The 16,122-nt window shown below is 41.2% G+C and overlaps 1 pseudogene; it reads right to left on the minus strand.

Annotated features, from left to right (window-relative positions):
• Window positions 1-4,654: 4,654 nt before the first annotated feature.
• Window positions 4,655-16,122, minus strand: part of LOC107690529 (stonin-1-like) — a 14,767-nt pseudogene continuing 3,299 nt past the window's right edge.

Genomic DNA, 16,122 nt, shown 5'->3' on the forward strand with positions numbered 1-16,122 from the left:
AAAGAATCCAGTATATCTGTAATCTGGGGCATTGGATATGCATCAAGGTGAGTTTTAGAATTAAGACCACGATAATTAATGCACAACCGAGATCCACCATCCTTCTTATCTACTACCACAACAGGTGAGGCCCATGGTGAACTGGAAGGTCTAATGATTTTTTGTTGAAGTAGTTCCTTGATTTGTTCTTCAATAAAATCATTCTTGACTCTTGAGACTCGGTAAGGTCTCTTTCTCAAGGGAAGTTCATCAACTGTCTTGATTTCATGTTTGATGCAATTTGTACGTCCTAACTTGTGAGTGCAAACTGATGACCAGTTATGCATGAGAGATTTTAACTGATTCATTACCTTGAGTGAGGCATGAGAATTTTTCACCGCTTGTTCGATGAGCTTCAAGTCTTCCTTACTGGAGAGCAATTCAACACCACCCTGTGCAGCATAAAACTGGATGGCAGCATTCTCATGAAGTTCATTAAAACAAATGGGGTGACTGGAGTTGGAATCAGGTAAGTAAATACGTGAGGAATTAAAATCAATGGTTACTTTGGCTTCTTTTAGAAAATCCAGTCCCAGGATGACAGGAACAGCCAAGTCTTCATCATTCATCACGTAGAATGTGACAGCAAGTTTCACTCCATATATTTCACATTCCCAGAGAACCCTTCCCTGAGATCTCTGACTCTGACCATTAGCGAGCATAAAAGTTTGGGTACTTTTGGTCAGATGCTCATCATTTCTTCTCAACCTCTGCCACACTTTCTGCTGCAGCAAAGAGAAGGTGCTTCCTGTGTCAATTACAGCATTAAAGTAAGAGCGATTTACAATTATTGGAGTTTGCAGCACACTATTATATTGAGAGCTGAAAGTTGGATCAATGAGCATGAGGTGATTTTGTTGCCCTCTTCCAGCGGACGATTTCTTCTTCTGTTCCTCATCTTTTCCTTGATTCCATCTCTTTTTCTTTTCCACCCAATCCTTTTCTATTTGAGTACTGAGACGGACCAGATCATCAACGGTCTTCACAGTTCCCCTTAACAGCGAAGCCAATCGAGGGTTGCAGTTTCTTAAAGTCGCTTGAACAATCTTGGCTTCAGACATTTTAGAATGATTTTTTAGGCACAGTGCTCTGTAATTAAAGGCAAAGTCTCTAATGTTCTCATTAACTGCTTGTCGATAGTTTGCTAATTTTTGGGCAGCAACTTCTTTATGATCTTCGTTTAAAAATGAAAAGAGAAACTTTTCTTTGAAAGAGGACCAGTCGCTAATGTTTTGTCTCTCCGCTCTCCACCAGCTCTTAGCAGTACCTTTCAGACTCACAGACAATGATGCTAACAGCTCTTCAGGATACAGAGGTCTCAGCTCATTATATTCTTCAAATCGATCAATGAAATCAATCGGGTCTTCAGAATCAAGATTACTGAAAGTAGGCAATTCAAGTTTAACTGGAGGATTAGGAGATGAAGAAAGATACATTACTTGCTTTGTGCTGTTTTGTGTAGCTGGGTCAATCTTGGATGAGGTTTGAGACATCTTATGAGTAGTCGAAGTACTGGCATACATGGGAGTAGACATGAGAGGTTTGAAGACTTTGATTTGTTGCTCTAGTTGTCTGTCTTGACGCTTTAAGCAAACCACAATACTCTGGCTCATATCGTCGATTCTGGAATGGAACAGCTGCTTAACGCGTTCTAACTCTCTTTGCAAACAATAGTTAATTCGGTCTTCACATGCTTTCAACTTTGCACTCATGGTTTCTGTGGTAACCAGTCCACTGACACGATGCTCAAGATCAGCAAGATGCTCCTCAATGCTACATATACGCTGATCAGCTTCTTCATTGTCGAATTGCAGCCTGTCTTCATGAAACTCAAGTGGTGGAGGAGGTAATGGCAAGTCGTCGGGTTTAGAATTATGGTCACATATCTGATCAGTGGACATATCTCTACATTCCGTTCACGATGTGTGTCTGTTCACTATTGTGTGTACACTTGGATGGGTTAAATGCAGAGCACAGATTCCGAGTATCACCATACTTGGCCACACGTCACTTCACCTTCACGTATTGGCAGTAGCAATCTTGGTACTTGCTCTGTCGCAGCAGCATACTATATAGACACTGTAGCAGATCTATTCCGCCAAGACCAAATACATTAACATTGTCATGTACATTACCATGCCAATCCCTCCGAGAGTTGTCATGACAGAAATATATATACTTTTGATTGCTGTTTTACAACTAGATAAACAGCATCCAGCAGCAAGGATAACAGGGCCTTGCTAACCAGAAAACCCTTGGTTAGGGTTAGTATTGCATTTACATGTATGCCTTTAGCAGATACTTTTATCCAAAGTGACTTACAAAAGAGAAACAAAAGCACAGCATATATAATATAATATGGCAGGTTTATTTGACAGCTACAGTGGGTACGGAAAGTATTCAGACCCCCTTCAATTTTTCACTCTTTGTTATATTGCAGCCATTTGCTAAAACGGTTAAATCGAACGATTCGTTCGCGAACCGGACATCACTATAGTGCACCTTTAAAGAAAAGCAGTCGTATTTCCCCTGCACTCTCAACAAAGCCTCTAATGAGAGACAATCACTAAAAACATACCATAAATACTATGAATATGATAATCATTCAGTATTATGGTATTACTGAAAATTTACCAACACTGTTCTAGGGATTGTCCATAAATATTAATGTCAGAGTATAGTAAAACCATACTCAATATGAAAACTGAGGTGAATGTTTTAAAGTATCAGAGAGTGATGACGCAGTAGAGATGAGAGTGAACAAACAGGCTTTTATTTCTTATGCACTTTGTTCTTAGGACAATATAACTTCATGAAACCACATAAATAATGGTAAATGCATAAGCGTAAGTTAATAACCGTTCTAAGCAATCGCACACTACAGGCCCTTAAGTTGCACTTGCAGCAAAAGCCCTGAGACTGTCACATGCACATTCAGATCAAGTGTCTTGTGGGCAAATAAATTCTCCTCTGCTTGCCCCAAACTATCCTAGTGCACACCTGATGGTCTCAGGGCTTATGAGTAAAATGTATGTTTTGCAAACATTTGTCAGACAGGTGCATATTATCTGTATGTATACGCATGTTCCCATATTTATACAGTCCCGTATAAATCTAAAATGGGGTCAGAATTGTAAAGTGCAGCAATATTATAACTCATTGGATAAGACCATTAAAGATATTAAAATACTCTGGAAAAATACATTTATATATAAAGTTGCATTATTCTCACGGTTAATAAACATTTGTTTACTTAATGGTACAAGATGTGTGGCATATTGGAGTGTGAATTCTACATGAGAAATGATGGTAGAAAAATAATGACAATAATAAAAAGGAATCTGTGATTTCATTGTAGTGAGCGACATGAACACAGTGATCCGCGTCCTCCATCATCACTGTGCCGCGCAGCTCGACTGCTTCACCGACTCAGCCTCAATCAGCTTCTTCTCAATCTCCACCTTCAACACAGAGTAAATGACTGAATATTTTTGCAAAAAGAGGCAATGCTGAAGCAGTACCCACTATGAAATGCCACGGTGCATGTGATGTGTAAGCTTTCTGTACCTGGCAGTGGTAGTGTGCCCTGCTGCTCAGGTGTTTCTGCGGCTGAACGTCACTTTCGATGCCCACAGATTTCACGCGCGTGTGGGACGCCACCGCATCTGCCACCTCACACTCAACCCTGACAAACGGGAGCCAGTCGGCGGGAATCTCCTGATCTGACGCCAGCTCCAGCTTACACGCCAACGACTGAGGCTGCTCCAGAGCTACGGAGAAGACAGTCACAAAACCTGTGAGATTTACCCACACATGAATGACCAAATAAGACCCTTCCATTGCTCTGAGCCTCACCTGAGATGACCAGCACTGTGTTACTAGCAGCAGTAACAAACTATCAGTGAGACACCAAATATCAAGAGCAGATCCCTCTAGAACCGACTGAAGGCGACGGTGTTTGTGAGTTCTGCAGTCAGTCTTTAGCGTTCCACAAAGAACACCATCAGTTTCCTCTATTATCCTCACAAACACGTCGTCTACATGACTTTTGCCTATAATTCTGATCTACAGACCTTATATGTGTGTTGTGTGTAATGGTGATGAGGTGAACCCCAGCCTATAATGCAGGTTCAGCAATCCAGTAAAAAACTAGATGGGTTCTAATACACTTCTCATAAGAAAAATGTAGAGAAATGCAATTTATCTGTAATATTGAGGGAAAATGAGGGAAGTCTAATTCATGTACACAAATCGGTTCTTCTAAACAGTTTTTCAGTGAACTAGTTCTGTATAAATTTATATATTTGCTTATGTTTTTTTCTATAAGTTTTATCAGTAAGTGCAAGTATTGCAATTTGTCCCAGATCAGATCATTTTTCCTCTTATCAGCAGCAATTACTCAGCTCATAAAACATTAAGTCATTTTACAGTGAACTATATTAAATCCCATTTACATCTCTTGGCTGGTCTGTCAGGTTCATAAATGCATTTATTTATATACTAAACCCATGTATTAAACTTTCTGTGTGTTTATAAAACTGTCATAAAATGAACCAATAAACCAAAAAAATATTTATTAACATTTCTGCTGTTCAGCTATTAACTCTTTCCCCGCCACTGACAGAATTTTCAGGCTTTCGGTGTTCTGACTGTTATTCGGTAGGAGGTGCTATTCCACATCTTCTGAAAGATTACTGAACATCTGGATAAAAACAGTGAAGGAGAAGCAGAAACAAGCGATCGCATGTGTGAGCAGATGCATATGTAAAATAATGTGATCATCAAACATTAAAGGGGTCATATGATGCGATTTCAATTTTTCCTTTCTCTTTGGAGTGTTACAAGCTCTTGGTGCATAAAGAAGATCTGTAAAGTTGCAAAGACTAAAGTCTCAAATCCAAAGAGATATTCTTTATAAAAGTTAAGAGTCAACCACGCCTACCTAAAACGCCTCGTTCTAACACGCCCCCACATATCTACCTCACTATGTGGGAAGATTTGCATAACGCCGCCCAAATGTTCACACAAAGAAAGAAGGCGTAACTTTTATTCTCGCTGTAGTATTGTTGACGCTGCAGCCATGTCGTGAAGACGCTGTGTGTTTCGTTGTGAAAGTGAAACTACTTTGTTTGGCCTTCCAAAAGAGGACGATATCGCTTCATCATGCCTGGAGCTGATCCGTGCTGGTCGCTGAGGAAATACATCAACTTTGCGCTGTGGATCGCCGGATCGGCTTTCACCGTGGACGAAGCAGAGTCCAGCCCGGGTTCGTCACATGTGGTTGCCGCAAGCCCGACGGACGCTTCTTCGTCGAATCCAGCGGCCGCGCCGTTCTCAAGCCCGCCGTGTGTGACGCTGTGTGCTTCGTTGTGAAAGCGAAACTACTTAGTTTGGTCTTCCAAAAGAGGACACAATTAGAAATCAGTGGTTAAGTTGTATTTACAACACCGTTCCAGAACAGTTCAAACCAAATATTCAGATGTGCGTAAAAAGACAGTATAGGTCATTATAATCAGTAATTATGTCCGCACTGGATGCAACAAATGCCTCGTTTATAATGCGTTTTCATGTTTTTGTCTCGTCGCTCCGTCCCTGACAGGGCATCACAGTATGGTGAGGGGCGTAACATTTCCGTCACATGCTTGAGGTATTTGGCCAATCACAACGCACTGGATAGCTGGCCAATCAGAGCACACCTCGCTTTTCAGAACGATGAGCTTTGTAAAAATCTTTTTTTACAAATCTTTTTTATTACACCAAATACACAAAATAATGTTATTTTTAGCAACATCATATGACTCCTTTAAACAGCACATAAATCAAAACTAGCTAACGTTACAGAATGAACAGATCCAGGAAGTGGTTTAGGACATGCAAGCTTTGGATGTGTTGAGGGAAGCGACCTATTCCATCTATGTTTTGATCATCATTCTGGATCTGATCCAGACATAGTCTTTTGACAATAACGCAGTTTTCTCAGCTTTTAGTTCAAAAAGTTAATTTTTTATGAAACATTCAAGTGTTAACAAAAAAAAGAATGCATGATGAGCAAATGCTCTGTTGTTTAATTTGGTATGTTGCATGTTCAGATATTCATACAACAAAATATTCTGGGGGATGTTTTGTTTTCGTGAAAATGATCTAAAATGCTGGCAGAGGCTGGAAACTTTTTTAAAAACCCTGGTGGGGAAAGAGTTAAAGTTATTGTTTGCTCCATTAGTGAGCTCCTCGGGTCAATCCAAACACTCTCAGTATATGAATTCACTATCAGTTTTCAGTTTGTCGGTCATTTCCAAAACAAGTTGGTTCTCTGTTGTTAACCCAGCTCAACATGGTTCGGATACGTCCAAAGCTTATCTAAGAGAATGTTACTGGTTTAATGAGTCGCTCGATACAATTCAGTCTGACTTTGTTACGGGGCTTAAATTCTTTTAAATTACAATTTAAGCAACCCAACTTTGATCTTCATTCGTCAAACAGAAGTTGCTTCATTAAATGAAAGTACATGTTTTTTTTAAAGTTAATCTGAAGTTGAAGATTATTTACTTAATTGGTATATTTTACTGTGACAATGGGCACTGTAAACAAATAATTATTACTATTTCCATCATTTCCTTCCTTAATGTCAAAACACCTTGCACTGTTATGATGTCTGCAATGCAGTGGAACACCAGTCATCTCATTCTATCTTTGGTCTTGACTCAAAAACTTGACCTCACTGAGATATAATTATAATGTCCTGTGTATATAATGTATATATTTTTTTTTAACCTATGATAATATATCCACCACTGATAATCAAATAGGGAGTTGTGTTGTGTTATCTTACCCATGTTCTTGGGAGGAAGCCGCTCGATTCTCCACATGACGGCTCGATGCACGTTCTCATATTTGACCGTGCCGACAGACACGTGCATCACAGACTGAGACTCGGCCACATGCGCTGAGCCCAGACACGTGTTTCTGTTCATGCGAGCCTTCAGAGACTTCTGCCGCAGCAGCGACATGCTGTTGGGCACTTTGACCCAGTCGCCCGGGAACGGCACCTGAAGCACAACGTTTTCACAGGCCATCTCTGTAGGCGATGGGAACCTGGACAAGACGTTGAGGAAGACCTGGAGCTCGACGCAGGCGCCCTGCACAGTCACCAGGGCTTTAACAGAGAGCGGGGGCTCCCCGCAGTGGAGCGACACCGTCCTGTAGCGCACCAGCTCCACTCGACAAGCGTCCGGAGGACAGAACTTAATCAGCCGCTTGTCTACAAACTCTGCCTCTCTGACACACCGATGGAAATGGTAGTCTGCGATCTCCATCCAGACCTCCTCGTCCTCATCAGAGGCGTACGCAGGAGCTTGTCTGAGAAGCCCCAGGTCATTCAGAGCTAGGAAACACTCCACTGCCCCGTTCAAGAAGGCGAGACAGTGAATTTGTGTAATGGCCGTGCACTTGAGAACAGCGCCGTCCTTACTCTGCCGCATCCAGACGTGGTCAGATATCTGCAAGGACAGCTCCTGCTATTCATAGTGTTTGTGCTGCTGGTGTGGCACTGGTAACCGCAGGAGCTCTTCTTCTATGGACACCAGCAAGTCCTCCAAGTCTCCATATTCTGTGGTGCCAAACTTCAAGAGTTGCTCCACTTCTGGTTCATGGGTCACCTCATGTTTGGGGTGATAGCGCTTTCTCTCGACGTACAACACATGCTCGACCTTCAGCGTGGCGATCTTGCGTGGCTCGCCGTAACTCTCGAGCTTCGGACCCGAGAGAGCGCAGTTAGCATGCAGCTGGAACTCTTTGAAGGGTTTCTCCAAGCCCTTCTCATAAAAGAGCAGCAGCAGCGCTCCAGGCAGCAGCTGCAGGTATATGGGACCCCACTGGCGAGAGGACATGCGGTTCTTCTTCTCTGGGATCCGAAGCATCAAGGACCAACCGTGTCCCCTCTGACTGAGGAACAATCCCTGTGGGACAAAGGCGGATGGAGTTCTCTTCATCGCTTGATCTTTCATAGCACCTAAGCCTGAAGGTCGCTTCTCCCTTTCCAGTTTCCCATCATCACCTTCCTGCTGGTTCTCCTCTGTTCTCAGCTGTTCTAGTTTATGACATATGTAGGAGTAGGAGTACTGAAGGTGGTCTTGGGGCGGCTCGTTGCCGTCCTTAGAACGGATGAAGAAACGGGGCAAACTGGGTCCAGAGTCTGAGTCGGACGATGAGGTCCAGGACACCCGTTTGTGCTCAGCTTCCCCCCAGAAGGGGTTAAAATGGCCTGGCTCTACATGGGATGCTTTGAGAGAAGAAGAGCCTTCAGGCAGTTTCATGGAGTCTCTCTGAGAGAAGCTGAACAGATTGCTGGAGAAGTCCGGCTGCTCCTGAGGAGCGTAATGTAAGGGAGACTGACCCGCTGGAGTCAAACCCACAGGAGTGTGCAGAGGAGTGTTTCTGGGCACACATGAACTCCCATTGAGGCTGAAATTCATGGAAGGGGATTCGATGGCAGAGGTGAAGCTCCATGATTCACTTCCCAGGGATGGCAGAACAAGTTTCAAACCATTGGGCTGAGGTATTGAGCCTGAGTTTGATGTAGAAGAGCACTGGGATTTCCGGGGTGAGGAGAAGGTCGTCCCTTCTTCGTCAAATGTAACCCAGTTGGCTGGATGATTTGTGGCGTACATTGCTTTACTCTTCTTGTGTGCACAATCGTCTGCAGAAATAGAAATAGACAGATAGACAAAATAGACAAATAAGATACTTACAAATCTGAACTAGTGTGAAACCAGTTGACTAGTCTGGTAATGTTGTCACACTGTTTCAACTATTTGTTTACTCCAGAGAGTTAACACACATACAGATCATGTGCCGACTCTGGATAGCACAGACACACGGGATGCTTTGACTCTGCAGATAGAGTGCACACACATTATTATGGGATATATTACTTGGGGTCTCGTTTGAAAGGGCAGAAATATTGAAGACAGCAGCTGAGCTTAATTAAGAAAGCGACAGTGTGAGTCTCTTTGAACGGCTCCAGAGCTTCCTAAATGTCTTGTACATGACAGACTATCCTCACAGTCCTCAGGGACAAATGAATAAACACAGGAAACACAACCCTCTACATTGTGAGCAAATCACTCACACATGCGACTAAATCTTCACTCTGGACGACTAAATGATGTCTAATATTAGCCAATGGCTAATAAATTCATCAGATTTTACTCGCCAGTGTGTGGGTTGGAGGCTAAGTATAAGTTTAGCACAGACATATTTTCACTCGTCGAACAAGAGTTTCACTCTCACTTCAGTTTCACTCTCCGTCAAGTGATCTGTGATATTTTTCAGTTCATCTCAATGGATGCGCAGCGCACCTTTATTTGACGTACTGTAAACTCTAGTGTAACGGCGCACAACTCGTCGTCACTTTGGTGAGAGCAGAGAGAGTGAGAGAGTCTTACATACATGCACAATTGACGTAAACGTTTACATGTAAACGATATTCTTTGTTGTATTTTCCTATCAAAACAACAGAGTTCCTTTGGAGTTCTTCAGCTTTTAAGAACTGCCGGGTTCTTTGGTAGTGGGCGGAACTAATGTGCAAATGGCAATCTCATTGGCTGGCGCTCACCTATTATCGTCCCTGTTATGATTTCAACAAATCAGTTCGGGCGAACGCACACCACCTTTATTGATAAAATTAATATTCAAGAATCCAGCAGCTCGTTAAACCTTAGTGCGTTTTATACTGTTCTTATTAGCAGAATTCGTATCATCATTATTATTATTGTCTTATCAGTATTATTGTTAGTTTTTTCCCATTTATTTTACAGAAACACTGAATGACCAAAAAAGCACCACCACCAGTCCTAAATTCAGTTAAAATGTCTATGCATTCATACATGGTTACCAAGTTTTAATTCTAATTACTAAAGTTCCATCATTAAATAATACTTGATTATCATAATATCATATTATAATGCTTGACTGATTGATGTTAAGAGTGTACTTTCAGATAATTAAAAAGCTATGCCATTTTACAAACATATACAGTATTACACAGTATATATATATATATATATATGTCTGGTGAGTAAACAAAAAAATTTACTAGCCAATGGCGATTCAATTGCCAAGGTGTCCGTAGAGGGTTGAAACACCAACCCATTGCCCTACGGCACATTCACATGCGTGTGGATGACATTATAAGACCCTTTGCACATCCAGGGTATCAAACGTAGTAAACAGAAATGCTTTTTTATATCGTTATTTTATGTAGGACTTAATATTCTGTATTTTCAGTCAGTTGGAAGTCGTGGCCTAATGGTTAGAGTTGGACTCGTAACCCAAAGGTTGCGGGTTCAAGTCTCGTACCGGCAGGGATTGTAGGTGGGGGGAGTGAATGTACAGTGCTCTCTCCCACCTTCAATACCATGACTGAGGTGCCCTTGAGCAAGGCACCGAACCCCCAACTGCTCCCCGGGCGCCACAGCAAAAATGGCTGCCCACTGCTCCGGGTGTGTGTTCACGGTGTGTGTGTGTTCACTGCTGTGTGTGTGCACTAAGGATGGGTTAAATGCAGAGCACTAATTCCAAGTATGGGTCACCATACTTGGCCACATGTCACGTCACTTTCATTGAAGAGGTCCTATTAAGCTTTTTCACTTTTTCAGCTTTAGTTAGTGTGTAATGTTGCTGTTTGTGCATAAAAATGATCTGCAAGGTTGCAAAGCTCAAAGTCCACTCCAAAAGGAGATATTCTCTTTAACAGAAAACACTTTTCAAGAACTACAGTGAATGGTTTGTTTGTACAGCACTGCACTTCTTCTTGATATTGTGAAGTCATTCATTTAAATAATCTCCACCCATCAGCATAGCCTGGTTGAGCTGCACTAGAGAAGACAAATTAGAGTAGAATTAAAGAGTCGGACTTGTAACCCAAAGGTTGCAGGTTTGAGTCTCAGGTCCGGCAGGGATTGTCGGTGGGGTGAGTGAATAACTAGTGCTCTCTTCCAACCTTAATACCACGACTGAGGTGAGACCCTTGAGCAAGAACCGAACCCCCAACTGTTCCCCGGACACCGCAGCAAAATGCTGCCCATTGCTCCGAGTGTGTGTTCACCATTGTGTGCTGCACTTGGATGAGTTAAATGCTGTTTCTTCCACCCTGGTTCCAAAACCCCTTTGTTCTGCAGAGAAACTTATTTTTAACACTGTTCCTGAACATTATAAATCTAACGTTTATCTTTGTGCTGCATATTTTACAGAGGACAGCTTCCAGAACCTAAGAGAGTACAATGCTACGCACAAAAGCTTCACCTGCAGCTGTATAACAATTTTACTACAGCTTATGTAATACAGTCTGTGATAATATCTTAATTGTTGTTTTAACGATGTGCAATTTGACATTATCGAATATTTTGCAAAAACCATTCAAAACACACCTACAGAGCGCACGCAAACATTACGTGAAGTCTAGACTAGAGCCTGTGCGCATTTAGAGTGCGTTCTTTCACTGCATGATTCAGTTTATTAAAATGATCAAAAATTAAGACATGGGGGCAGAAAATGTATTTATTTATACCACTTCATATAGTCAATTTCGAACTAAGAGTGCCGTTTTTTTCTCCAAAAATTACCATGATTACAAATGTGATTATTGATTTCAGTAAACAAGAAGTTAAGTAAGAGACTTGTGTTTTAGACACCATATTTCCTGTTTATGCAGTATTTTAACAACAAAAAATAATTCCAAACACAGCCACAGCACTGTTTTGAGTCTCTGAGCAACATGACAGTGATTCGTTCCTGAATGAATCAACCGTTTAAATGATTCAGTTCAATTGCAATGACTCATTTATTAAAAGTGACTTGCTGCCACCTACTGGCGGTATTAATTTCACATTTAAAGTATCTTTTTATTATTTAAATTCTTCAAATATCAGTATTCAACATTTTATGTTTAATAGGCCTATATCAAAACATTATTTATGCATTTGTAATTGCAGGTTAAATACATTCATGTCCTGCATTAAACAGTGTGTAAATACATCTAAATGCCACTTCAGATGCAGCTTCTGTGTTTCCTCTGCATTGCGAAGATGAATTTTGTTGATACTGATTTCATAATTCACTGGTATGGACACGTTTAGAAAAAAATGGCTTTATAAAGGTAAAAATGCCCATAAAATGTAAAAATCAGTTTAAACTTATTGGAAGAGATTAATTTCTATCAGTGTGAACTGACCAGCACACAGAATATTAAGAATATCAAAAACTTTAGGATAGGGGCGCTCCGATCAGGATTTCTGAGGCCGATCAACAATCGCCGATCACAGAAAGCAGTATCTGCCGATACCGATCTTTTTAAAGCCTTCTTTTTATCATTTATACCTATTTATAGTGATACTCCAATCAGGATTTTTAGACATTTATTCAGGGCCTGAATTTCATTTCTGAAAATGTGGGTAATTCCCCTCTTAGGTGTCTCTTGTGAGAGAAGCAGCTTTCACACAGGAGTCCGCTACTGATCCGTGTTTACCACAAACATAACATTTATCCATTAGTTTGATTTAAAATCCCAACATTGTCACTGAAAATGCTTTTTCAGCATTGTGATTATTTTTTACACAGTACAGTAATACAGTCGTTCACAGACATGTTTAAGCACAATACATATAAGCAACACATTATTCAATGCTTTTTACTTTTGCATTTACTTATAGATTTATATATTAAGTTGCTCAAGCAAGTGGCAAAACATTAAAACTGCTTTTCTTACGTTATCACAAACTTACCATTGACAGAAATAGTCAGCTCTACTGCCTTTCCTTTTGCATTGAAATCTTTATTACAAGCAATCCTGCGGTTCATAAAGAACTTAGTGCTCTTTTCCTTTAAACCTAGCCAAAAAGCCATATGTGTTGACTCTGTAGGTACGACACAGTATGACTTTAATAATATGCATTTATGGTGTAATTACTACATTTTCGTGTCAATCCATGTTCATATTTACTGCAAACAATGCGCTGTTACTTTAATTCATCGCTTGCAGCGCAGCAATAGACTCGATCTCTGGAAACCATCTCGGCACTGCTGCAGACGCACCGTTCCTGAATGCACTGCCGGACCATAACCGTGTGCAGTGTGCACGCTTTAATCCGTTAACATGAGCGCGGAAAAAATACTCACCACATTCGCACTGCAAACAGAGTAATGTGAACCTGGCGTTATGTGTGTGCGCTGCGAGTGTGCATGAGTGCACGATCTCCAGGAGAGCACGCGAGCGCTGAATGGTTAAACACACTGGCAAGAATTAAAAAGTAATGCAATTTATAAACTTTAGTGACGATGTGACACTGCCTCGATTGTGCAAGTGACAATCCCTGTGTTAACCGTGCAGCGTGCAGCTTATAGAGACGTGATGTGTGGTGATTTGAAGCCATTTTCATATTTCGAGAGAGAGAGCGCGCGCGGTGATTCACGATGTTTGTGGAATTACGTCTCACACAAGGTTTTCAAATTACTTTATAAGTTATTTAATGAATAAATATGAAGGCGAGTACCTCACCTTCAGCATTATAATGATTTCCCCCGCGCCGGACAGAGACTGAGACGGTGCCGCTGCATGTCGTGCCAAACCTCTCACGGCAGCGTCATCAGCTTGAGATCGTTTTTTTGAGATCGGCCTTTTTAGAGACCGCCGATCAATCATCCCAACGTGATTATCGGCCGATAGTGATCGGTAGCCCATCAATCGGAGCACTCCTACTTTAGGAGTCAGCTGTCCACGGCAGTCCTTAATATACCAGCACAATAACACACTCAGCAAAATATCGTCTAAATTATCATTATTGATAAAATCTCAGAAAATATAGAGATATTATTTTTTGTCAATATCGCACACCCCTATACTGAATACATATTATTATTGAATACATATACACAGTAACTGCAGTTACTTTTAAATGGTTTATAACATCATATCTAAAAAAGAAATACCACTCTGAAACGTCATGTAAAATCCATGCTTACAAAGTTTATGCAGGATTCTCTTTATTCATAAACATTCTCAGGGTTGGAATCGGGCTCTAACTGGAATGGCAAATTGACGCCATTGTTAATATTCACAGCTGAGCAGATGAAACTCCTGGTTATGGTAAGGGGCGTGTCATTTCTGGAACATGCTCTAAGCGGTTAACCAATCAGAGCACATTTTGTGTTTCGGAAGGAGGGGCTTCATTGAAACAGGAAGTAAACCGTGTTTGAGACAGACTGGGAAGAGAAGTGCTGCAATAATGTAATGCGTTTTTGGAACAATCAAGCATGAAAACCTATTCTAGCACACCCCAAAAACCAAATCAAGACATCGTAAAAGGGCATAATAGGACCCCTTTCACATCACACACTGACACACATCGAGCTCAATGCTCGTGTACGGTAGTAAGACGGAGTGTACTACAATGAGGTACTTCAACCAAACATTTCCCCTACATAGCTGAAGTCAATGGGCTAAACGCAAGTCAACACATTAGGTGTCTTTAAGCAGTTTTTATGAATGGGAAATGGGAAATGTTTCCATGTAGTAAAAAATGGCTTCAATTAAGACGAAATGATTGTCTAAAATGTATGCACTAGATGGCAGAGTACACTGTGTGAGCACATGTATAGTATAACAGCATGTTATTGTGATGTATTGTTCAAGTTACCAGTTAGTTAAGCTAGTAGGCTAAGCTGTTAGCTTGCTAACTGAAAACACAACAAAGAGAAATGTTCAATTTGTTAATGTTTACAGGCTGACTCTACGCATCAGTTCGTTTGAAGAGGTTTCTGAGGGTTAATCCAGACAGCAAGGTTAACTTACCGTCACATAAACCCTGAGCTCACGGTGATTAACCCAAACACCGCTTCATCATGGTCATCGGGTCCAGAAACGCGGTCTGGAGTTAGCGGAGCTGTAATAGTGGTAGCTGTTACGTCTTTGTTTTTCTTTCCTGTCTCTCAGGGAAAGTTCCACTACTACAGTTTGATCTCGTAAGGCTTCTTTCCTTAATTGATCTTATGTGTTTTGTAGTTTGTGTTCATTATATTTTGTATTTGTTTTCGATTGTTATATTGAATTTAGGTTGGTGCTCTCCAGCTAAAGCTAGGGGGGGTTATAGATGTAAATTTATTATTTGAGTTGTCTGCTTTAAACTCCAAATGCTGTATGAGTACGTCAGTGTTTGTCAGTCCTGGTCCTGGCGATGCAGCCTCCGGAGGTCACAAACTTCATCAAGAACGTCTCATTTTAGAAAGTCACCATTATATAATTGACTGTGATTCCTCATGAGGTCTAAACTATTGTTATTTCCTTCTGTGTTTGCAGTATAATGATTACTGTTCTGACGGAGGCAGCCATAATGACGTATGCGGCTGACAAACGAGACACCGCTCCTCATTTGAGTTCATGGATCTCTCCTAACCAGCTGATGATCTGAATCAGACGTGTTGAATAAGAGAGACATACAACATGTGCAGGGCGGACTGGACTGGAATAGACACCGAGTACAAGGACTGAACACCTTCATCCGTCTCTATTCGTTTTCTTACACACTGGCAATCACACTATTCATTTTAGCAGCATAAAGTTGGTGGCCCTTCAGTGACACAAAAGCAGAGTTAACTCAGAGTTCATCCAGAAACACATTCATAGACCGCTGAATCCACTGTGCAAACAGATGCTAAGCAGAAGCACAACACATTTCTTTCTTCTTCATTTGTATAATGGTGAATTACATTCTTAGTGCACATCGCCACCTACAGGGCTGCTGTGCAATCACTCCAATCATCTTATCCATTTCTCTGTGAAATACTTCAGTGACGCAGAACTCGATGTTTTGATGATTGTGAACAAGAAGTATATGGTTTGTTTTTCTCCAGAGCAGGTTATGTTCAGAGAGTAAACTGCTATGACTGCTAACTCCTCAGCTCTGGTAATCCTGCCATCATCTAGTTCTGAGATGGTTTGACTAGCTAATGCCAGCAGTGGTTTAACCACATCAGCTTCACACCCTCACACACACACACACACACACACACAGACACAGACACAGACACAGA

Source organism: Sinocyclocheilus anshuiensis, unplaced genomic scaffold, assembly GCF_001515605.1.
Source record: "Sinocyclocheilus anshuiensis isolate Anshui unplaced genomic scaffold, SAMN03320099.WGS_v1.1 scaffold2600, whole genome shotgun sequence".
Lineage (NCBI taxonomy): Eukaryota > Metazoa > Chordata > Actinopteri > Cypriniformes > Cyprinidae > Sinocyclocheilus > Sinocyclocheilus anshuiensis.